This window comes from Pinus tabuliformis, chromosome 3_2 (assembly GCF_031772625.1).
Source record: "Pinus tabuliformis cultivar Carrire ecotype Pingquan chromosome 3_2, CPIR1, whole genome shotgun sequence".
Taxonomy (NCBI): domain Eukaryota; kingdom Viridiplantae; phylum Streptophyta; class Pinopsida; order Pinales; family Pinaceae; genus Pinus; species Pinus tabuliformis.
The window spans coordinates 324,363,601-324,388,613 of NC_142302.1; positions in this window are offsets into that span (position 1 = coordinate 324,363,601).

Genomic DNA, 25,013 nt, shown 5'->3' on the forward strand with positions numbered 1-25,013 from the left:
TCAACTAACCTGAAGTTAGCGTCATAGTAGGTACCACTTCTACCACTGGTCCCAGACCAGTGTCACAGTCTCAGAGAGTGTACCACTGGTCCCAGACCAGTCTCAACCGACCCGAAGTTAGCGTCATAGTGGGTACAACTCCTACCACTGGTCCCAGACCAGTATCGCAGTCTCAGAGAGTGTACCATTGGTCCCAGACCAATCTCTACCAACCCGAAGTCAGCGTCATAGTATGTACCACTCTCACTGGTCCCAGACCAATACTGCACTGACTAGAGGTCAGTCTCAGAGTATGTACCGTTGGTCCCAGACCAGTCTCAACCGACCCGAAGTCAGTGTCATAGTGGGTACAACTCCTACCACTGGTCCCACACCAGTATCATTGATCCCAGATCAATGAAGGTCATCCTAGCATATGGAGTACGGTAGATACAACGATGCGTCCATCGCTACTACTATGGTCCCTATCCTCATTTCCCTGCTCATTTATCAGATGAGAGGTACTTCCCATGAGTCCCAGACTGCATGGGTAGGATGCCTCGACAAGAGAACTTAATCAATCCTGTCCTCACAGGAGAACTAATCATCCTGCTACACAATCACCATGGAGAACACATCATCCAGGCCTCACAGGAGAACTAATCATCCTACCACACAATCGTCATGGAGAACACATCATCCAGACCTCACAGGAGAACTAATCATCCTGCTACACAATCGTCATGAAGAACACATCATCTAGACCTCACAGGATAATGAATCATCCTGTTACACAATTATCATGGAGAACACATCATCCAAACCTCACAAGAGAATTAATCATCCTGCTACACAATCATCATGGAGAACACATCATCCACACCTCACAGGAGAATTAATCATCCTACTACACAATTGTCATGGAGAACACATCATCCAGACCTCACAGGAAAATTAATCATCTTGCTACATAGGAGAGTGAATCATCCTGTCCCACAAGAGAGCGAATCATCTTGACCCACAAGAGAGCGAATCATCTTGTTCACAGGAGAGTGAATCATCATGTCCACAGGAGAGCGAATTGTCCTGTCCCACAAGAGAGCGAATCATTTTGTCCCACAAGAGAGCGAATCATCTTGTCCACAGGAGAGTGAATCATCCTGTCCATAAGAGAGCGAATCATCATGTCCCACAGGAGAGCGAATCATCCTGTCCACAGGAGAGTGAATCATCCTGTCCCACAAGAGAGCAAATCATCTTGTCCCAGTGCACACCACCAGGGGAGGGTGAGTCACCCTGTCGTCGTATGTTGCTCCAATAAGAACCGCAATCCCCCACAGCTCCCAGAGCTCAATGTATGCAACATGCAGGACCCTTTTACAAGGGTCTCTCGACGACTCCAAGTCGTTCGGGAAAATCACAGATTTGATCTTCCCTCGGGGTTTTAGTGACCTGTACATCATCTCAATGCGATGGAGCCTCCTTGCTCATCGACTTACCATATCCTGAATAAGGTAGTATCTAATGTCTATCTACTGGAACAATTGTTGAATACAGGATTCCTCAATAATCGAATCCCACCTCTAGTTGTTACAGAGAATCACAGTGGTATTCATCGTGTGTACTCACTGAAGAGTTTCCACAACCAGGCAACTTCATATGAGGTCATGCTTGTAATTATGTATCTTATCTCGACGGTACTTATACCAACCAATTTCTACTTCCTGCTCATCCATGATATCTAAGCAGAATCCAAAGAGACCAGCACTGAGAAGTGCTCTAGTGATCCTCCACACTGCCTTCCTAGTCAGCATTCGAATAATCATGCAGTTTTCATATTTTCGGTAGTGTATCTCAATCCATGAGAGATTGTGCCCCAAAGATATCTTAGAGGATTCTTGGCACCAATCTAGTGAGGCTCAACCAAATATGAGCTCACCATGCTAATTGAAAAACATATGTTCGGAGTTCACCAAGAACATCAACGTGATTGAGTTTATAAAACTCAAAGGCATTTCCCAAATCTAGTCCGACATCACTACCATATAACTTCTGAAAGTTAATATCCTAGAGGTAGTCACAGGCTTGTAGTTTATCATTCCACATTCGGAATCCAACTCCCTCTTACTTCTGCAAATGAGAGGGTCTGCACCTGTTAGAAATAGGTCGTCCTTATGAGGTGCCAATATGAGAGGTCTATCATCCACAACCTTCGGGTAATGGTTTGGATTGGTTTCACTCCTAGTGAATCTCAGCTTCATCAAAAAGCTATCAATCCTCTCATATTGCGCCCTGGGTGTTTTGCTTCAAGCCATTGAGGGCTTTCTTCCACCTATATACATGAGATTCCTGTTCATGAATCTCAAATTCCACGGGTTGTTCCAAACCTGTGGACCTGCTACATGAGGGGAATGGTCCCCTTGTAAGATTTTCCTTCAGTACATCTCAGACATGTACCTTCATGTTCTTTTTGAATTCAGGCATCCCTGTCACCATCTAACTCACAAACCTCTGGTGTTATGTCAATGGACATGGTCCCCAGTGAACTTCCTGCAACTTGATACAACCCTGAACTCAGAAAAATCTTTGAAAAAATCTATTTTCAAACACGTACCTTTCCATCGATGAGTGCCACCCTGTAACCTTTGACTTCCATTGCTGAAATGGACACCACGTTCTTCTTGCGATCAGGTACATAAAATAGATTTTATAAATGAATCGAGTTACCTTCATTCACTTGAGGGGTAACATCCCCTACACCCTTAGATCTGAACTTCCCAATGAAGTGATATTTAAGTAGGCCATCAGAAACTTCTGTTGCACCATTCCGATAATATTCTCTAATTCCACTTCACCCTTGGTGAATTTGAACCCATTGATCCTTTTGTCTTGTCCCAACTATTGTCGGTGATTGCTCTTTCACTCTTGCTTGGCCATTGTCTTCACCTCAGCTCTGATACCATGTTAAATTATGGTATGTTTTATGCTTAGAGTAGTTTATTTATCTTTCTTATTATTATCCACAGCTTAGCAATCACATGTACATAAGTAAAGTGCAGATAGAATATTAAATGATCAACAGAAAACAAGCCAAGACAAGAGACACAAGATGTGGCGGCTAGCTAGGGACAAATCCCAATATGGGGAAACCCTTTGATCAAATCGTCTTTTATCTTCAATAATTCAGCAGAGAGAAATAATACATAAATCTTATTTACATCAGCAACAACAAACCCTAGATTAGCGGCATCAGCGTCATCGTCATCATCGGCATCATCGACTTCACCGACATCATTGACTTCACCAACATCCTCGGCATCACCAGCATCATCATCATCATCGGCATCACCAGCATCATCATCATCATCGGCATCACCGACATCATCGACTTCACTGGCATCATCGTCTTCACCGGCATCATTGACTTCACCGGCATCATCAGCATCATCGGCTTCACTGACATCATCTGCTTCACCGGCATCATTGGCTTCACCGACATCATCGGCATCACTGGCATCATCAGCTTCACCGGCATCATCGGCTTCACCAACATCATCGGCTTCACCGGCATCATCGGCATCACTGACATCATCAACTTCACTGGCATCATCGGCATCATCAGATTCACCGCCATCATCAGCATCACCGGCATCATCAACTTCATCGACATCATCGGCATCACCGGCATCATCGGTAGCATCGACATCACAGGCATCATTGGCATCATCGACATCACCGGCATCATCGGCATCATCGATTTCACCGACATCATCAGAACCACCGGCATCATCGGCTTCACTTTAGGATCTCTCCTCCTACTAAAACCCAAAGACAAGTAGAGAGAGGAAGAGATCCAAGTGTGTGTAGAAATGACTTGAAGTCCTCTTCTATTTATACTAAAACGTAGAGGTTGAATAGACATGACTGTTGGGCTTTTGAGCCTACATAAGTTGTTGGCCGACTTAACAATTTGTCCATAACATAAATAAATTCATAACTTCATAAATACTTATCGGAATCGGATGATCTTTAGATCAATCCTACAACTCTCGGAGGAATCTAATAAAAATATTATGAGCCATGAATAAGATAACCCACATGAAGTTTGGCCCTAGTTGCCAATTTTAACATGTTTCAAGTGTGGTCTAAGGCTAAGACATCTTTGTATTCTCTATTGAAGCAGGTGTATGTGTAAGAGATATATTGCTCAAATTTCTTCAATAATATTCTCAAGAAAGCAAGGGTTTTTCCAGTTGGGTTCCCTAGAAAAATTGTGTTGTTCTCTTGTGTGAATTGTGCATTTATTTTTCCAGTTGGGTTCCCTAGAAAAATTGTGTTGTTTTCTTGTGTGAATTGTGCATTTATTTCTGTTCTATTCCGCTGCAAATTTAGTAGAGATATTATGTGTTTATATGAAAAGAAAGTGTTTTTTAGATTGTTCATGTTAGCAAATCGGAATTTTGTGGATTTTCTATATGCAATTCAAATGATTTAGCAATTTTTTAAAAACTATCATAAAACCAACTATTTAAGGAAACATATAAGATCTAATTACTTGCTCGAATTATTAACTCTTGCATGCAGCAAAAAAAGAGAAAAACAAGCACACACAATGCATGGTTATATTTGCTCTTGTAGATCAGTTTAACATTTAAAACTATTTTTAGAACTTACAAGAGCTCCCTTACAGGGAAAATGGTTTTGAGAAATTAATCAAATGAACAACAAACTTGAAAATTTCAATGTGCATAGAAATCAAGGTAGCTTGCTCTGCAATTTGTACAGATGTACAACCTACTCTATTGGGTAGTATGGTTGCTCTTTTCCTTGATATTGACTGGTTGCCTTCTCTTCGTTGAACTATTGCTGAAATCCTCGCTAATGGCTAAAATCATATCTTTGATTTTCTCCACTCACGTTGTCCATTTTCTAGTGCAATCAAGACTAGTATAGTTTTTCAAAATTGATAACTACTTCTAATGATATAATTGTATTTCTTCTAACATTCCAATCATTAAGCAGTTATACATGAAAATCTTCATCCATTCAATTTCATCGATGGAGCAATAGAGATCACAATGAACAATAAACAAGAGACAAAACACACCAGAAATTGGGCTTCAAGCCAGGGCAAAAGCCACAAGGGGAAAACCCAACCAATCTTTCCTTATGAGAGAAATTTTTGTCCATCAATAGTACATCAGAATATTCCAACAAAATTCCAAATTTGACCTCAACAAATACCAAGTCAAACCAGTCAACAAACAGAGAGAAAGTTAACTTTTGGTCAAAGTTTGATCTGCAACAATAGGGCCGAATTTCGGCCCGTGGAAGCTCTGAACAAGAGGCTGAAATTTGGTCAAGGCCTTAGTCAAACAGTGCCTGCAATTCTCGGTCAAAGGAGAGAGAGTTGATTTTTGTTCAATGTTCTAGAGCAAAGGTAAAAACTCAATCAAGTCAAGTCAACAAACCTCCTGCAATCTTCTGCCCCCAAGCGCAATTAAACCCTCGGTCAAACAGATCCAAAATAGCCCAAGTCAATGCAAGTCAAAATAAATAGAAAGAAGTTGGTCAACGTTGGTCTGAAATGTCTCCTTGACTCCTTCGCATGTGTGGATTAACCTCTGTAATTTTTAGATGAATGTGTGTGATGATGAGATGCCAAAATGAGCTCCAATGATGCCTTATTTATATGTGGTTGAGGAGGTGGCTTTTCGGACATGTGAGCCAATTTATCCTTCTTAAGGTCAACTTGGTCAAAGTCAAAAATATGATTTGTCTCCATTATTTGCCAATGAAAATACCAACCATAGCTACCCAATTTTTCAACACATGTGACTTTTGAAATGAATGCTTTCTATGTGTTTTTGTCCTTTGCCCTCTCCTTCTTTTCTAACTTTGACATGAGCCAAAAACTTAGTTTTTGATGGTTAAAATCTAATTGTGAGATCAATGGCTCTTTTGATTAAATCATTAAGTGACCCATTTTAGTCACTTTATCAATAAAAAGTCACTTTAATAAAAAAATGTTCACTTTATTAATTAATTAATAAAGTGAACTTCTAGAAAAAACATAGGATACATTTAATCCATAAGTAGACACCCTCATGGAACTATATATTTGAACTACAAACACTAACACTCCCTCTTAGCAAGGAAGATATTCTCCACCACTCCAAGCTTGTTTTGAAACTAGACGAACTTGCTCGTCACCAAGGGCTTGGTGAAAATGTCCGCCAATTGCTATTTGTAGAAATATATTGGAGATTGACTGCTCTCTTTAGTGCCTTGTCTCTAATGAAGTGGTATTTGATCTTAATGTGCTTTGACCTGTCACGTAACACTGAATTTTTTCAGAGTTTGATACAACTTTGGTTATTGCAGTAAATAATTGTCGGCTCAAGCTTTTGATCAAACAATCCCGTGAGTAGCTTGCGAAGCCAATTGGCTTCACAATTAGCTAGACTAGCTGCCATGTACTCTGCCTTAGCTGGACTTAGTGCTACTGAGGTTTGCTTCTTGATGAACTAGGAAATGACTGTTGAACCCAAACTGAAGCAGCACCCAGAGGTGCTCTTTGTTGATTTTTGTAGGTCTTCTAAAGTGATAATTAATTCTTATGATTTTCTTAATTTAATCTTTCTTACATTCACATTCATCATAAGCTAATTACACAAAAGACATCAACAATAGAACGTGCCAGTAAGATCTTGAAGAGATAGCCAAACAAGAATAAAAAAAAATTACTTTGGGAAAACTCACATGAGGAAAAACCCAACAACCTTTTCCTTAGAGAAATTATTCAAGTCAACAAAGATACATATAAACATAAAGTCAAACTAAGAGTCTTGGCCGGACCTAGTCAAACTGCTCACAAGTCAAGTCAATCTACTGCTTATCAACTTTGGTCTTCTTCTTCTTCAACAAAAACTTGATTATGTTCCTTAGATAAATTCATATACTCTATCACAGATTCGTCTTTTGTATGCATAGGATATATCTTCTTTGCTGGCCTTAGATATACTTCTTTGTTGGCCTCAGACTCTTTCTCTTTACTTGCCTCAGACATACCTCTTTTGCTAGCCTCAAACCTCTTCTTTGTTGATCTCAAATGGACAAAAGTGCTTGCTCTTAAGGAGGACGAAATGGTGTCTATATACAGTGTCTTAAGAGGTCAAATGGGTGCCTCTAGAAGTTGGCCGACTTGTCTTGTGGGAGGGCCGACTAGGTCATTTTTTAAGCCAAAATTCAAATTAAAAATTCATAATTTTTATTTTTTAAATTTGACATGAAGAACATGTCATTTATTTTATCTTTTGACAATAGCATGAAGAACATGCTTCATGTTTAACATTATAAATACATCAAGGGCTAAAATATTGATTATGAAGACCGACCATAGCTACAAAAATTCAACACTCCCTCTTAGCCAGGGAGGTATTCATAATGATTATCTAGATGTTCTCATGTTGACAAATTTCTCTATGAAAATGTTATAACAAATCTAATTACTATAATCTGGTCAATAATTGTGACATATGGTAAAACAAGTTATCATAATCTAGTCAACAATTGTGACACATGGTAAATCAATAGCATCAATAGGTTACCATAATCTAGTCAACAACTGCGACACATGGTAAACCAACAACATCAATAAGTTACTATAATTTTGGTCGGTACCTCAGACCTATGGTATATCCTCACCATAATCTCGGTCAGTACTTCAGGAACATGGTACATCATTTAGTATCAACTAGTCACCATATTTTGGGTCGGTACCTGACACATGGTATCCGAACTAGTCTCGGTTCACCATCATTCAGGTCAATATCTTCCACACATGGTGAATCTCCAAAGGCCACACTCTCACTGACTAATTTAGGGTCTGATGCTAAACAAACCCAATTCTTTAGGACCATTCTTCCTCATTCATGTCAACATACTAGACACAGGAAGAATGATTGTCCTCTACTAGACCATTCTCCCTAATTCAAGTCAATGACACAAGGAGGAAGTCAGTGCATGATGTTATCTTATCAACATTCCCTCTCACTAAGAGAGGCATTCTCAACAAGTCTAAGCTTGTTCTTGAAGTATATATATAGATTTCATCCTGGGATAGAGGCTTTGCCAACAATCTGCTATACTGTAGAATAATACTGAAGCCACTTTGCTTCTTTCTGTACCATGTCTTGATACTGAATCTCTCGGTGCTTCGACTTGTCATCATGGTCGTCACTTGCACCTAATCAAGATAGTTCTCCAAGTATCCTCTTAAGCCATAGTGCTTCTCAAATTACCAATCCACCTGGAATATACTCGACCTCTGCAATACTTAGTGCATCAGATGTTTGCTTCATGCTCATCCAAGAAATTATAATGGAGCTCAAACTGAAGCAATATCTTTGATGAACTCTTTCTGTCTTCAACACTCTCTGCCCAATCTGAATCTACAGCTGTACTTCACTGTTTGAGACAAATCTCAAATCATAACTGACTTTTCCATGACCAACTGTACCATGCTGGTACTCCAACCCATGTTGAGCAACATGCCTTGGCTCATAAAACTGATCAACTTCCTTTCACTGGGTCCATCATCACAACTACTTTCCTATCACCTTGATTGGGTGCTCCCTCTCACACTGAAACATATCCTATTGTGGTAATTCTAGCCGCTCCCTTAGCCTGATAGACCATCATCTCGAATTCATAGGTCAACTCCCTTTGAAGCTAAAACAAGGGTTCCTGTCTGCTCCCTCTATAAGTAAATATTTCTGCCATAGTTGCTTCCTCTGACACATGAGTCTTTTTGCTTTTGTCAAAGACAAATCATATAATAAGAAGATCAACCAAGACTCATTAGATATTCATCAATCCAAGAATATCAAGCCCAACGTGTCTGCTTGTGATTGTACAAAGCCTTCTTTATCCGAATGGATAGTGACATCCACCCATAGAATTTACCCATGGTATTGTTGAAAATAGCAACAAGAAATGATAAAAATATCATTTCCGGATACATTCCAATTTTAATTAGTCCCTAAATTAAAATTGAGAATTAAGATTCGAATTTGATCTCAGCAATTTTTTGTAAAATAATTAATTAATTCATCTTGAGTTAATTAGTTGGAGAAAATCAAACATGAAGTCTATGTGAAGACATGCAACAATTATCCCTTTGATTGAGGAAGTAATCCCTAAATTAAGGAGATCAAGATGAGTTGTACTTTGAGTTGTAATTAGTTAGCTCAGTTAACTGAGTTAAGTCCAGTTAGATTAGTTCCAACAATTTGTGGAGCTGATTGTGAGTTTAGTTAGTCAATGCATGCATGCATGCAACTAGTGTACTTTAGATAACTGAATATTCTCTCATAAATAACTCATGCATGTCAGTTCAGACAGAGACCCAATTGAGATCAAAGGATGGGACAATGTACTATCAGTTGCAGGAATATTCCCATGAGGATATCTCTTGCATGCAAAAGGAATTCTTTCCTTGAGGATTGCACAGTTATTTCAGAGGTTAGTGAGCAGTGTGTGAGGTAATTACACATAGGTGGCAGCTTGAGGACCTAGGAGAAACTGCGCAAGGAAATAGGAGGCTTGTAGGGCAGAGGAAAGGCATATGTGTTGTCTATTTGGTCTATGAGCAGCAGTGAGGGATTGTACTGAGAGCTGGATAGCTTGTGAGCTAAAGTTTTGTGTAATCCTGAGATATTTCCACTTGTATGATAATACAGATAGCGGGGTTTTTAGCTGAGGCTTTCCCCAGAGTATTTTTTGTGTTTCATGTGTATGATTTCTTCTTCTCTGCTATATGTGTTCTGTTTGATCTTGCTCAAATTGATTAAGATTCCACAAAGTTGTTAGTAGAAGTAGATCATGTATTTTGCTTTAGTTACATTGCATTATCAGGTTATCTACAGTGAGAATTTCTACATGGTATTAGAGTAAAGGTGATCAAAGCAGAGAACAATATACAAATAAGGGAGAAGTTCAAAGTTTTGAAGTTCTTGATTGAAGATACAAAATCGATTTCTTATCACATCTCAAAATTCACCAATGGCGTTCAATGGCTTGAGACTCGAGTATGCCTTGGATGGAAGCTTGAATTACATAGCTTGGAAGGATCACATGGAAGCGGTATTAGAGGACAACGAGTTGAAGGACTTCATTGATCAAGAAGTCCCCAAGCCAACAGCAGCTAATGCCCAAGAATTGGTGGAATGGAAGAAATGTGTGGCGAGAGCGAGGAGGATTCTTCTGGAGGGAGTTCGAGACCATATTGTCTCGAGTCTCCATGGGAAGGAGACACCATTTTCAATGTGGAAGACATTGAAGGATCTATACCATAACAACAACGATTAGAGGAAGCTGGCGCTGAAAGACAAGCTTTGGAAAATCAAGTGTGAAATGGGCGACACGATCTCTACATATCTGAACAAGCTCACCACTTGCAGAGATGAGCTTGGAAGTGTAGGAATCACGACAATCAATGATGACATGGTGAGTCTTTCTCACTCAGTCTTCCCAAGAGTTGGCATAGCTACCAAGACTCAGTGAATGGAAGAGAGAAACTGCCAGATTGGGAACAACTATGGTCGGATCTGATGCAGGAGGAGAACAGGAGAAGCACCAGGGATGGTTCTTCATCAAAGCATGATGATGAACAATATCTAGCCTTAGCAAGTAAGGCAAGGAAAGGGAAATGGAAGGCTTCCCATTCCAAATCGAGTTCTTCCCATGGTGGGAAGAAGATTAACAAATATAAAGTGCGATGCTTTAATTGTCATGAGGTGGGCCATTATGCAACAAATTCTCCACAGAAAAAATCCAAGAAGGGGTCCTTGAAAGGATAAGATGGTGAGGCACTAGCCTCATAGTTTGAATTGGATTTTACCCTCATCGCATGCATGGTTTCATCGATGGTTGGTTGTGTTTGGTACCTGGACAGTGGAGCCTCATTCCACATGACCAACGACAAGAGTTTATTCAGTACCTTGGAGGAGAAGGACCTCCAGATGCACATAGAGATGGGCGATGATGGAAAGTATCGTGTTTTGGGTGAAGGCACAGTTGTGTTTCAGAGGGAGCATGGAGCTCCTCTCACCCTGACTAATGTAACGTATGTGCTTGGACTGAAGAAGAACCTGGTATTCGTCGCAATGTTGGAAGACAAAGGCTATGATGTAGTCTTCAGTAAAGGAAAGGCGTTCCTGAGACACATCGCCATGGGTCAGACCAACAGGATTGGGATTCGAGTGAAGAATCTCTACAAGTTGGAGGTAGATGACTATGCTACATTGAGTTCCAAATCAGAGTTGGTGCAAATCCAAGATATTGGCGAGTTATGGCATAGAAGGTTGGGCCACTTGCATCATGGGGCCTTGAAGACCATGCAACAGATCTCTACAGGACTTCCTAAAGGTAAACTTGAGCAAGTAGATACATGCAAAGGTTGTACCTTGGGTAAGTATGCAAAATATTCCTTTCAGGATCGAGACAGTTAAGTTGAAGCAATCTTGGAGTGAGTTCATACAGATGTGTGTGGACCATTCTCGACAGCCTCCATCGCTAAACAAAGGTACCATGTTATTTTCATTGACGAATTTTCTCATAGATGCTGGATCTATTTCATGCAAAAGAAGGATCAAACCTTCTCAAGGTTTTGTGAGTTCAAAGCCTTGGTTGAGAAAGAATCAGGAAAGAAGATCAGGGCCTTGCGAAGCGACAATGGTGGAGAGTATGTCCCTTAAGAGTTTAAGGACTTCTGTGCAGCAGAAGGAATTAAATGGGAGTTGACAACACCCCATAACCCACAACAGAATGGGGTGGCCGAAAGGAAGAACAGAACAATTGTGGGAGCAGCTCGGGCGATGTTGCATGACCAAGGCCTACCACTTCATTTGTGGGCTGAGGCATGCAACACAACGGTTTACTTGCAGAATAGAAGCCTGCATCGCATACTTGGGATGAAGACACCAGAGGAAGCTTTCTCTGGGAAGAGACCAGATGTGAGTCACTTCAGGATCTTTGGCTCATCGGTTTATTGCCATGTGACCAAGGATGCCCGGAAGAAGCTAGAGCCAACAACAGAGTTGGGGATACTTGTGGGGTATACTGGTACTCCCCACAACTATTGGGTGTATTTGCCTACTAGTTAGAGGACAATGGTTCGTAGAGATCTTAAGTTCCATGAGCTAAAGGCCATGCAAGTTTCCCTTGAGAGGGAGCTCAAGATGCATGCAGAGGAGGAACTTTTGGTTCCTAAGGAGGAGAAGCCTCAGACTAATGCGGAGCAGCCACATGCAGAGGCTCTAGGAGTGGAGACATCTACTCATGCAAAGTCTTCCAGAGATGGGCGGAAACGCACAAGGGAGGCTGACAGATTGTTGTCGGATGCTAGAGAGAATGTGGCAGAGCCATCTTCTTAGCATAGACAGAGGAGGTCACCTGAGCAGTACACTGGTTACATGGCCCTTGTTGGGGAATGTGTGGAGACCGAACCATCTTCCTTTGAGGAAGCAGTGCAACAACCAGTTTAGGTTGATGTTATGGTGGAGGAGTATGACTCCATAGTTCGGAACAATGTTTGGGATGTGGTTCCAAGACCAAAGAACAAGTTAGTTGTGAGTTCTCATTGGCTTTACAAGGTAAAACAAGTTGCTGATGGTAACGTGGAGAAACATAAGGCAAGATTTGTTGCCCGTGGTTTCTCACAGGTCGAGGGGATCGACTATGATGAGACTTTTGCTCCAGTAGCAAGATTCTCATCTATCAGATCGATGTTGGCACTATCAACACATATGGGTTGGAATATCCATCAAGTGGATGTGAAGACTGCATTCCTCAATGGCTAGATCGAGGAAGAGGTGTACATAGAGCAGCTGGAAGGATTTGAGACCTTCGATCGTGAGTCACATATGTGCTGACTCAAGAGAGCTTTGTATGGGCTGAAGCAAGCACCTCGTGCTTGGTACACTAGGATCAACAACTACTTCACCAGGTTGGGCTTCACAAAGAGTGAAGCAGATGTGAACCTGTACCACATCATGGTAGAAGGTAAGCCATTGATCATTATTCTTTATGTTGATGATCTAATATTAACAGGTGATGATTATTTGATCAAGTCTTGCAAGGAGGATCTTGCAAGAGAGTTTGAGATGAAAACATGGGTCTCATGCACTACTTTCTAGGCATGGAAGTGTGGCAGAATGATGGGGAAGTGTTTGTGTCTCAAGGCAAGTATGCTAATTAGATGCTTAGGAGATTCCACATGGAGAAGTGCAAGCCCATGCAGACTCCTCTTGCAGGTAGCTGGAGGAAGGAGGATGCTACTTTAGGTGAGGTAGTAGCTGCTACTGTGTATTGGAAACTTGTGGGTTCATTGATGTATTTAGTGAACACATGACCAGATTTGTGCTTTGCGGTGAACCAGCTGAGTCAAGCTATGGTTCAACCTACCAAGCTGTTTTGGAAGGTAGCTAAGCATGTGCTAAGATACCTTAGAGGCACATCTCAATATGGATTATGGTACAGACGGATAGAGGGAGTGAAGCTTCAGGGCTTCACAGATGCAGATTGGGCAGGGAATCCATTAGATCGGAAGATCACTTCAGGAGGAATTTTCAACCTTGGTTCAATTGTAGTTTATTGGTACAACATGAAACAGAGGTCAGTTTCACTTAGCTCAGCAGAGGCTGAATACATGGCTACAAGCCAGGCAACATGTGAGGCCATTTGGATGCGGAAAATTCTAGTTGGGTTGTTTGATCAGAGGATGGATCCAACTGTGATCTATTGCGATAATCAGAGTTGTATCAAACTCTTTGAGAATTAGTAATTCATGACAGGTCCAAGCACATCAATATCTGGTATCATCATCTTCAAGACTGTGTGGTGAAGAGGATCATGTTGTTGCAGTATGTTTCGACCGAGGAGTAGGATGCAAACATTTTGACTAAGGCATTGTCAAAAGGCAAATTCGAGTTCCACAAAGACAGGATCGAGGTGGCAGATAATCCCTTTCTTGTTGAGAGGGAGTGTTGAAAATAGCAACAAGAAATGCTAAAAATAGCATTGCTATAGATAACATTTCGGGATACATTCCAATTTTAATTAGTCCCTAAATTAAAATTGAGAATTAAAATTAAAATTTGATCTCAGCAGCTGTTTGTAAAATAATTAATTAATTCATCTTAAGTTAATTAGTTGGAGAAAATCAAACATGAAGTCTATGTGAAGACATGCAACAATTATCCATTTGATTGAGGAAGTTATCCCTAAATTAAGGAGATTAAGATGAGTTGTACTTTGAGTTGTAATTAGTTAGCTCAGTTAACTGAGTTAAGTCGAGTTAAATTAGTTCCAATAGTTTGTGAAATTGATTGTGAGTTTGGTTAGTCAATGCATGCATGCATGCAACTAGTGTACTTCAGATAACTGAATATTATCTCATAAATAACTCATGCATGTCAGTTCAAATAGAGACCCAGTTGAGATCAAAGGATGGGACAATGTACTATCAGTTGTAGGAATATTCCCATGAGGATATCTCTTGCATGAAGAAGGAATTCTTTCCTTGAGGATTGCACAGTTATTTCAGAGGTTAGTGAGCAACGTGTGAGGTAATTACACATAGGTGGCAGCTTGAGGACCTAGGGGAAACTGCACAAGGAAATAGGAGGCTTGGAGGGCAGAGGAAAGACATATGTGTTGTCTATTCGGTCTATGAGCAGCAGTGAGGGATTGTACTGAGAGCTGGATAGCTTGTGAGATAAAGTTTTGTGTAATCCTGAGATATTTCCACTTGTATGATAATACAGATATCGGGGTTTTTAGCTGAGGCTTTCCCAGAGTATTTTCTCTGTTTCATGTGTATGATTTCTTCTTCTCTGTTATATGTGTTCTGTTTGATCTTGCTCAAGTCGATTAAGCTTCCGCAAAGTTTGATAGTAGAAGTAGATCAAGTATTTTGCTTTAGTTACTTTGCATTATCAGGTGATCTACAGTGAGAATTTCTACAGGTATTGTAAGTGGCATCCACCTATGTATTCATCCACCCGTGGTATTTATCCACCCATGGAATTTAACAACGGTATTGTAAGTGACATCCACCCATGGTATTCATTCACCCATGACATTTACCCATGATATTGTAAGTGACATCCACCCATGGTATTTATCAACCCATGGAATTTACCCATGGTATTGTAAGTGGCATCCACCCATGGTATTTACCCACCCATAGAATTTACTTGTGGTATTGTAACTAAAAAAGACTATAAGTAACAAGCCATATTTTGTAAAAGGACATGTTGTCCACCACAATGTAGATTTTACAGTTATTCTCTATTTTAATAAAAAAAAATCTTGGTGGTTTTGTTTACTATGTGTTCTCATCTTCTTCTGGCATTTCAATTTTTCAGATCTTGGGGGTCTCTTGCCAAGATCCGAATTGGTATCAGTTATAGGTTACAACTCCATGGGAATGAGGGTTTGAAGCAAAATGATAGATGAAATGTAGAGCAACAATCTTCAACAAACTTCTTGCAACTGCCACCACCTCCACAAAGCATTCTAGAAGGTGCAAAATAACTCATTTTAAAGGATTTTCTATTAGCTCAGATGGTTTTTTTTTATGAAATTTGATTTCGTTTCCTGGTTTGAGAGATATGAGCAATTGAAGTTAGATATGTTTGGACCGTTGCATGACTGAGTGTACCAAGAGTTTCATGAATCATTTTCTCACTCCACATGTCATCAAAGTTCAAGTGTCTTATGTCCATGGAAATATCTCTTCAATACCTCATGTTACCCACCCCTTGTGGGTAGTGTGCATAGGATGAATTTTTTTCTCGTAGATGGTCCTTAGCCAACGACCAATAGCCCCTTGCAGCCCCCAAATAGCTCGATGTGCCATTTTCTTCGCCACCTGAGCCTGCCATGTGGTCTCTTGCCCATCTGTTATGAATGTATTTTTGAAGGTGGGCCCACCGACCCCAAAGGTATGACTTTTCATTGGTTTGGTTGAGTAATTTTGTTTACTTTTCATGGGCATTTTTGGGGATGGATTGGTGGGGGGATTCGACGGAAAGAGTGGGCTAGGTCTGTACTCTTGTCTTCGTTTCCCGATTTCATGGTTAGTTGTGCATCCTAATCCCATGGGATCTCCTTTGATGGCCATTAGCTTTAGGGTTAGCACTACATGAGAAACCTTGATTTTGGTCGCGTGGTCCCGCTTCCCAACACCACATCTATCACCCCCTTCCACTTATTTTAGCCCCATTCATCTCTTTTCCACTTGATTATACCAATGTTTTCAATCATCAGGCAACTACTAAATTATAGATAATCATGAGACAAAGGACACAAGATGTAGGCGATCAACTAGGACCAAAACCTCTCCAACTTGAGAGGAAAACCCAAATGAATTATTCTTCTTATAGAATCTTTAATTGATGAATTCCAAGACCAAGTCATAATACCTTTTGAAACAAATTTTCTTCCTTTTCAAATCATTGCACAAAATTCGACTTGTCTTTAGATTTCAGCCTATTGTTACAGGCCTGCAATTTTCGGCCTACCTGTAATCACATAATATTCATACGTGTGGACTGATTGGGGTTGATTTGTTAGGCTCCTCTTCTTCACTTGGCTTGGACACTTCCTTTTGAGAACTCGATTTACTAGAATGCTTGTCTTGTGACCTTTCCATTGACTTCTTTAGGGATTGATGTGACCCTACTGCAAAAACCCTAACTGCAGTCACACGTGTGGGAGGAGAGATCCAAAAACAACACAAAAATCCTTCGATCTTCTTCTCCTTGTCTTTGTTGCTAAATAGAGCATCTTCCTTCCTTTTTTCACACTTATTTCTTTGTCTGTAGATGCTTGATTGGTGTTCTCCAAAGTGAGGCCAAGTCCTCCTTTATATAGTGATCTGCCCATGTAAATAAATCGACTTGACCTCATGCCTAGGCCGACATCTCCTTCTAGAATGACTTGTGACTTCTTTGGAAGGCCGACTTGATCGAGTACTTGTGACAAGGTATTGGAGGGTCTTTGTCTCTTACAATGACTCAAATAAATTTTCTTTTACAATATGTAATATGCCCAAATGGGTCTTCAATACATGACAATGACTCAATTGACTTTATGACTCAATGACCAATCCAAAGAGCTAACAATGAGAGATTTGACCTAAAAATAAAATTTTCTTGAGCATGAAACCCATGTATCAACTTCAATAATAATAAATTTATTTTTCTCATTTCATTAAATACATAAAATCATGATTACACATGTCATTATGAAGACCGAACCTAGTTACATATTTCAATAGAGTTCACATCCTAAACTTGCGATTCTAGTAAATCACTGACAGATTCTAGGCAAATTATATCAAAAAATACACCTGGAAATATTTTAAAACTTATAATAGATATACTATGGCCAATTTAAGCGAGTCTTTGCATAAAAGATGAATATGAATAAGATGTAAACAAACAGGACTTGTCTGAGCAGGTGATAATTTTAGCAGGATGGATGGCGATTTTTTATTTCAAAAAATATGAAACTAGGAGTGCTTGAATTGTTTTTTAATGGTGGAAATGGATTCAACACCCTAAGAACTCTTGGAGCACCTTAAATTATGAAATTTGATAGTTATAACCTGGATTTCCAAAAAAATCGCTGGATTTCGTCAAAATCTTGTAGGGGAAACCATTCTTTTATGGGTGAAGTCATCCATTATTTAGACTAAATATACATGCTTACCATGACTTACTTCCCACCATTATTTATGTTTTCCTGAACACTTATGTACGAGTAAAATTATAAATGTATAGACTTACTAGTAGTTACAATTTATCCACTTCACATCTCAATTTATTAGTTCATAACAAAGAAAAACTAAAATTCTATTTGCTTATTAACTATTATTAATTCAACATTGATCAATATAAATTACAATTTTTATGAATTTTTCTTAGAACATAATTTCTAACTTAAATAACAAAACCTACAAAAACATGTTAATCACAAACACTTTGCTCCAATATACTTAATAACATATTTCATTAAGAAATCAACATCCTTAATCATTTTTGCGAGAGATTTTTCGGCGAAAATCACATGAGAAACCATTTGTCGACGCGTTTCAAACCAACCAGTGTGGTTCATCGTCAGGACAAGTTGAAGAAACAGATCCAGCTTAGCAAGTTAAATAGACAGAGCAGAGCCTCCAACGGCTAAAAAGACCAACATCTACTTTTGACTAGGTACCAGGAATAAAACCCTTTTTAATAATTTAAGGGAAAAAAATAAAAAATTACCCTAAGGGGACCAATCCCTTAAAATAAAAATAATAATTTTATGATAATAGTTAGTTAAAAATATTAATAAATAATTAAAATATTATGTAAAATTAAATCATGATAATAGTTAGTTAAAAATAAATAATTAAAAATTATATTTAAGGGAAAAAATTACCCTAGGGGGACCAATCCCTTAAAATAAATTGAATAAAAATAATTTTATGATAAAAGTTAGTAAAAAATTATTAATAAATAATTTTATGATAATAGTTAGTTAAAAATATTAATAAATAATTGAAATGTTATTAACTAACTTTATTTTAACATTTCATATATTTATTACTATTTTTAACTAACTATTATCATAATTTTTTATTAATAATTTTTTACTAACTTTTATCATAAAATTATTTTTATTCAATTTATTTTAAGGGATTGGTCCCCCTAGGGTAATTTTTTCCCTTAAATATAATTTTTAATTATTTATTTTTAACTAACTATTATCATAAAATTATTATTTTTATTTTAAGGGATTGGTCCCCCTAGGGTAATTTATTTATTTATTTATTTTTTCCTTAAATTATTAAAAAGGGTTTTATTCCTGTACCTAGTCAAAAGTAGTTGTTGGTCTTTTTAGCTGTTGGAGGCTCTGCTCTGTCTATTTAACTTGCTAAGCTGGATCTGTTTCTTCAACTTGTCCTGACGATGAACCACACTGGTTGGTTCGAAACGCGTCGACAAATAATTTCTCATATGATTTTCGCCAAAAAATCTCTCGCAAACTTGTTATGGATCACAGAAGCCTCAGCTTTACAATCCTTAATCATATCTGACCAAAACTCTCACTTGTCTTGACACCTTAATCACATCAAATCAAAACCCGATCAAATTTCTCAAAACTTCATTTTGGTTGGATGTAGTCAAACCTGGTTGACTTTTTCTTGCACGTTTGTATATATGAAAAAGAATTCACATACCAAAAGCTTTAATTCAATATATTAATTTTTAATATTATAATATAATTATATATATATATATTGATATTAAACATATTTTATTTTATATTTTAATGATTTGAAAATTAAATAAATATTATTATAATAGATTGTTGTAAAATTTTTTGGAAGTTTTTTCAGTGGGTTTTTTTAAATTTTTAATTAATTTATTGAAATCTTTAAAATTTATTAGTAATTTATTGAAATCTTTAAAATTTATTAGTAATTTATTGAAATTACAAGTTTGATAAATAATCCTTACACAATCCAAATATCCTAAAAAAATTTCAGGGTGCTAAATTCATATATACAATAAAAAAACTAATTAAAATAATACAAATCAAAATTTTCCGCCAAATAAAAACACCCAAAAATCCAAAAAATCACATTAAAAACAACTCCTTATTATAAACATAAACCTATTAATTTTAAATTATTAAATTTACTCATGAGGCACAATACTTGCTAAGGTTTTGCAAATGGGGTAGCAAGCTAAGTGGGCTTGATTGTGGGGAAAAACTCCACAGTTAAGCGCGCTTGAGCCAGAGGAGTTCTGGGATGGGTGACCTCCTCGGAAGTCCTGGTTACCGGGTGCAAGCCCCGGAAGTGATGATTGATGCTATGTGATTCGTTCTCCACATTTCACTAGTTTCAATCCCACTTCTTCACCCCTGTGAGCATCACCCGATGCAATGAGTGCTAAGTGAACTATTCAAAAATCATGAGATATTAGTCACTTTACGACTACCTCTCATGGAAATGGTCATACTTTGAATGACTTACTTAACGCAGTTGAATCCCAAAAATGATATCTAATATAATGCACTGCGTAAATCCCCCATACTTAAATTCAAAAAGAGTCAAGGGATCTCTACCTGAATGGTTCATGAGGCACAATACTTGCTAAGGTTTTGCAAATGGGGTAGCAAGCTAAGTGGGCTTGATTGTGGGGAAAAACTCCACAGTTAAGCGCGCTTGAGCCAGAGGAGTTCTGGGATGGGTGACCTCCTGGGAAGTCCTGGTTACCGGGTGCAAGCCCCGGAAGTGATGATTGATGCTATGTGATTCGTTCTCCACATTTCACTAGTTTCAATCGCACTTCTTCACCCCTGTGAGCATCACCCGATGCAATGAGTGCTAAGTGAACTATTCAAAAATCATGAGATATTAGTCACTTTACGACTACCTCTCATGGAAATGGTCATACTTTGAATGACTTACTTAACGCAGTTGAATCCCAAAAATGATATCTAATATAATGCACTGCGTAAATCCCCATACTTAAAAACCACGTTATAAACATAAACCTATTAATCTCAAATTATTAAATTTACTCCATACAACAACCACGAATAAAATATGTGTCAAATTTAACTCCTTATGGCAACCACGTGAGTGCCGGAGAGCCTCTTAGTTGACTACGAAAATAATGAAAGTAAAGAAAGGAAGAGGGCTGACCTCCAAAAGCTTTATTTCAATATTTTAATAATGTACAAATTAAATAAATATCATTCTAAATATATTAGTTTTAAATGGTAAAATTTACTCTATATCACAATAAGCTAAACTAGCAGTTGTCCCAAAAGGTACAAAGAGAGGCCGATAGGATTATTAAATTGGAATTGTTGAATTTTTCTAGAAGAGTTAATTGGTTTGTGGAAAACCTTGTTTTGTTGGACTGGATCATTATGCAATTACTTTTCTTTAGATGTTTTGTTTATATCTATATTACAAGGAACACATTGAATGTCTTATTTCATTTCTGCTATCCTTACTAATATCCTTTCCATGCTTTTTCTTGATCAATTTGATGAAATATTCCATTATACTTTGGTAACATTGACTGGCTAGCTGGACTATGTAACTCTCGCATTTTAATGCAGTAAACGATCTTCGAATCCCCTGGAGCTTCATTACTTTGCTCATGATTTATGACCAACCTTGGAACTTCATTACTTTGCTCATGATTTACGATCAACTTTCATTGAATAAAATTATGAAATATTGTGTTTTCTTTTATCAAGGTGGAAAAACCTATCATAATTCAGTTGTCAAACCAGCAATGAGGACAATTATCTTTGGCTGTTAACAGTTAACGCATCGCTCTTATTCAAGGAAAACCACGCCCCAACTGGAATAACCTGCTAGTGGTCCGTAAGGGGGCAGACTTTCACACCTGCTAGATGTCTCTGGGTCTTGGGCCTTAGACAAGCAGAAACAGTGTTAGGGCATTGAAACATTGTTATGACAACAATGTGAAACATTTCTTTTTTATCAAACAAAAAAGCAATGAACCTGTTGAAACAAATTGAACCTCTTTTATAGTTGAAGGAAAGAGTGAGATTGTTGATATTAACCTTTTCAATTATTATAACAAGATTTATTAATATATCAAAGCTCAACATGGTATTTACATAGATCTGAACCACCAACCAGCCCATAGTTATGCTCAAGAGTGTTTCTCTGGGGCTGTAAGCCATTACAATAAAATTCATGAAGATACAAAAGCTGAAGATTTGAACCTGGATGAGAAAGATAACAATCATTTCACCCAACCACCGGTCAGCCTACAATTATACTCAAACGCATTATAACAAAAATCATCAAAATATCAAAACTCAACCTGTCATTGGTGGAGACTTAAACCTAGATGGAAAAGATAACAATGATAACAATCATTCCACCGAATTAAATAACCACAATCAAGAAAATCCAAAATATTGTTAATCACGGTATCAAATAAAACTCTGATGAATAGATAAATTGGCTCTGGCCCACATTTAAGTCAACTTTATAATAAAACAAAGATGCTTCAAAGCTCAACATGTCTTTGGTAAAGATTTAAATCCACATGGAAAAATAACAATCATTCCACCCAATTAAATAACGGCAAATATGTAAATTTAATCAGCCTTACATGATTTATTCGATGGATATAACTGTTAACTTAATGTGGATATAACTGTTAACTTAATGTGTGATTAAATACTAAATTAATGCATGGAACATAATAGCTGGGTATTCCATACCATGGCAGCACTAGTGCAGTTAAATTGACAGATACACAGAATTAATTGAACACAAGGAGCCAACCATGGACTGGTGTGGTCACAGGACTCTGGAAATGAGCCAAAGTTTAGAAATGTACCATGGTTTCCACTTAAAAATTTGTAATCCCGATTATGAGCATGTGGTAGCTTTGCCCAAGGCGCTAGGAGACGGACATATTCCCACCCAAATTAAATTAACCCTTAATACCACAATCCAAAACATTGTTAATGACCGTATCAAATAGAACTCTGATGAATAGATAAATTGGCTGTGGCCCACGCTTTAGTCAACTTTATCGTGAAACAGGGATGCAGAGTTTAGCCAAAGCTCCCCCACCATATTTAAAACAGAAAGGAAATTAAGAATGGAGGAGAGCAAAAGTTGCAGGAAGCCATGTGCAAAAAGGCGGGTGTTGACAAAGCGGTTGACTAAACATAATTTGGTGGCATGTGCCTGTCTTCACCTTATTTCTAACTGCCCATTCATTTCATCTTTATCCGCATTTAGTGCATATATCTACTCTCCCTTTTCTGCCTTTATGCACCCATGCCACCTGGAAAGCCAAGCGACAACGACAATACTCTTAAAACGGGATTTTTGGCGTTTCGAACACAGGCCAGTGGAATCTTCTGTGTAGTGTCGTCTTTAGTTAGTAGTCGGTCACTTTCGTGGATAAAGCGAACGCACCACCCAGGTATTGTGGTGGTGGTGGGTGCTGCGTAGTAGCAACGTTATATGCGTTTATACATTTGGGATGCTGAAAGGTAAGGCTGTCCCCTATCCAACCAGAAACAAATGCATGTGTCATCTATATGATTAAAGTTTTTGTCTCATCCTTTGTCAATGAAAAACACAATTGCCTAATAAACAGACAGTGCTCTGTGTTTCCCAAGTCTAGAATCAAACATAGGTACCTAAAAAGCAGAGAGTTATAGCTCTGTGTTTTTCTTGCCCTATATCAAAAACATCGTCTACCAACTTCAATCGATTTGCCAAGTAGTGAACTGCAAATTATAAAATCAACTTGATCATAAAAACAGAAACAGAAAATCATTCTGTAAATTTGAAACCAGAGTTATTAAACACTTTGATTATGAGAAAAGGCTGTTCCAGTGTAAATAGATATAAGTAAAGATAGATATTTATGACATTGCATGCATAGGATCAAACCTACTCTTCATATTTTGTTATTTACGTACCAGTGTATGTAATTATTTAGGTTTCTATTCAACTGAAAAGATGTTCGACTGTGTTTTCTGATCTATATAAAATTTCCTTAATTTAATGAAAGATAAAAAGCTTGGATGATATAACAGACTGAATGAAAATGCCACATTTCTTTTAACTATTGAAATACAACATAATGCGCTGTTGTTGTGGCCTGTCACTCCAGAATGTAGGTCTAAATATGTTAATGATAAATATGCAATTCAATGCCAAAATACCTTAACCTGTTAGTGAATCCTGATTCTTGGTGTATACACGGTGGATGATGAACAATAGAGAGTCTATTCTCGCTGTGTGTTTGGAAATAGAACCATGAGAGAAACAGCATAGTCACTGCATTGGTGGTTTGAGGAATAGATTAAATTAATACATTATATAGTTTATTTCAGTATAGGTAAAGAAGCATCTGAGACAATAAAGCTTATGTAGTCACCAGTGCCACTGATACTAGGAACAAAATTGGTCCAAAAACCATGGACGGGAACAATACAAAGAAACACAGGCATGGCATTTGCGCTTAACAAATCAGATTAAATTATTACATTGTATTGTTTATTTCAATATCGGTAAAAGAGGAATCCGAGACACAGTACACCCCTTGTAGCCACAGCTGATACTATGAACAAAATTGGTCCGAAAACCTTGTACAGATTATTTGATCTTTGAAGTGATTGCACAGATATGCTAGAACTACTAAACACACTGAAGCATAATGCTTATCACGTTAGTAAAAAATGTGTTAACTACTGAATTAGCTACCCATCCAATCATATCAGGTATAATATTTTGGCAAAATATATGATATGAAAGGGAAACGAATCAGGGAAAATATAGAGGGGAGAGGAGAATTTTATGCTATAAATTCTCTAGTGATGGATTGCTTCAATCGAGTTAATTAATAAAGCGATTTTTTTATGTATTTATGAATTAAAAACCGAGGGATTTTTATTTTTTATTTTTTTTAGGACGAAAAAACAAACTTACTTTCATCATTAATAATAAAACAAATATATTTTCATCATTTGTAATAGCCAAATATATTTTCATCATTTGTAATAGCCATACCTTTTATGGATGCCAATCCAATCTCCACCTTCGTCCCCAAGCCTACCTCCCACCTCAAATTTCCCAATAGCCAATGCTTTAGCTTCATCATACTAGTCCAAATATGTGTATTTTCCTTCTTTTCCAGAGCCCCTGCATTATGCCAACTAATCATTTAGTCAGTTTTTAGATATTTGGCTCTAATAATAAGTTGCCAAATTCCTTCATCATTTAAATCCTTCCATAGATTTTTCACTAGTAGAGCCACATTGAAATGTTTTGGGACTTTGATATCCCAACCGCCATCTTCTATATGTCTTGTCAGCACCTCGAAATGGACCAAGTGAAATTTCTGAGTAATACCATGACCAACCCAATTTTTTTTTGGGCTATTATT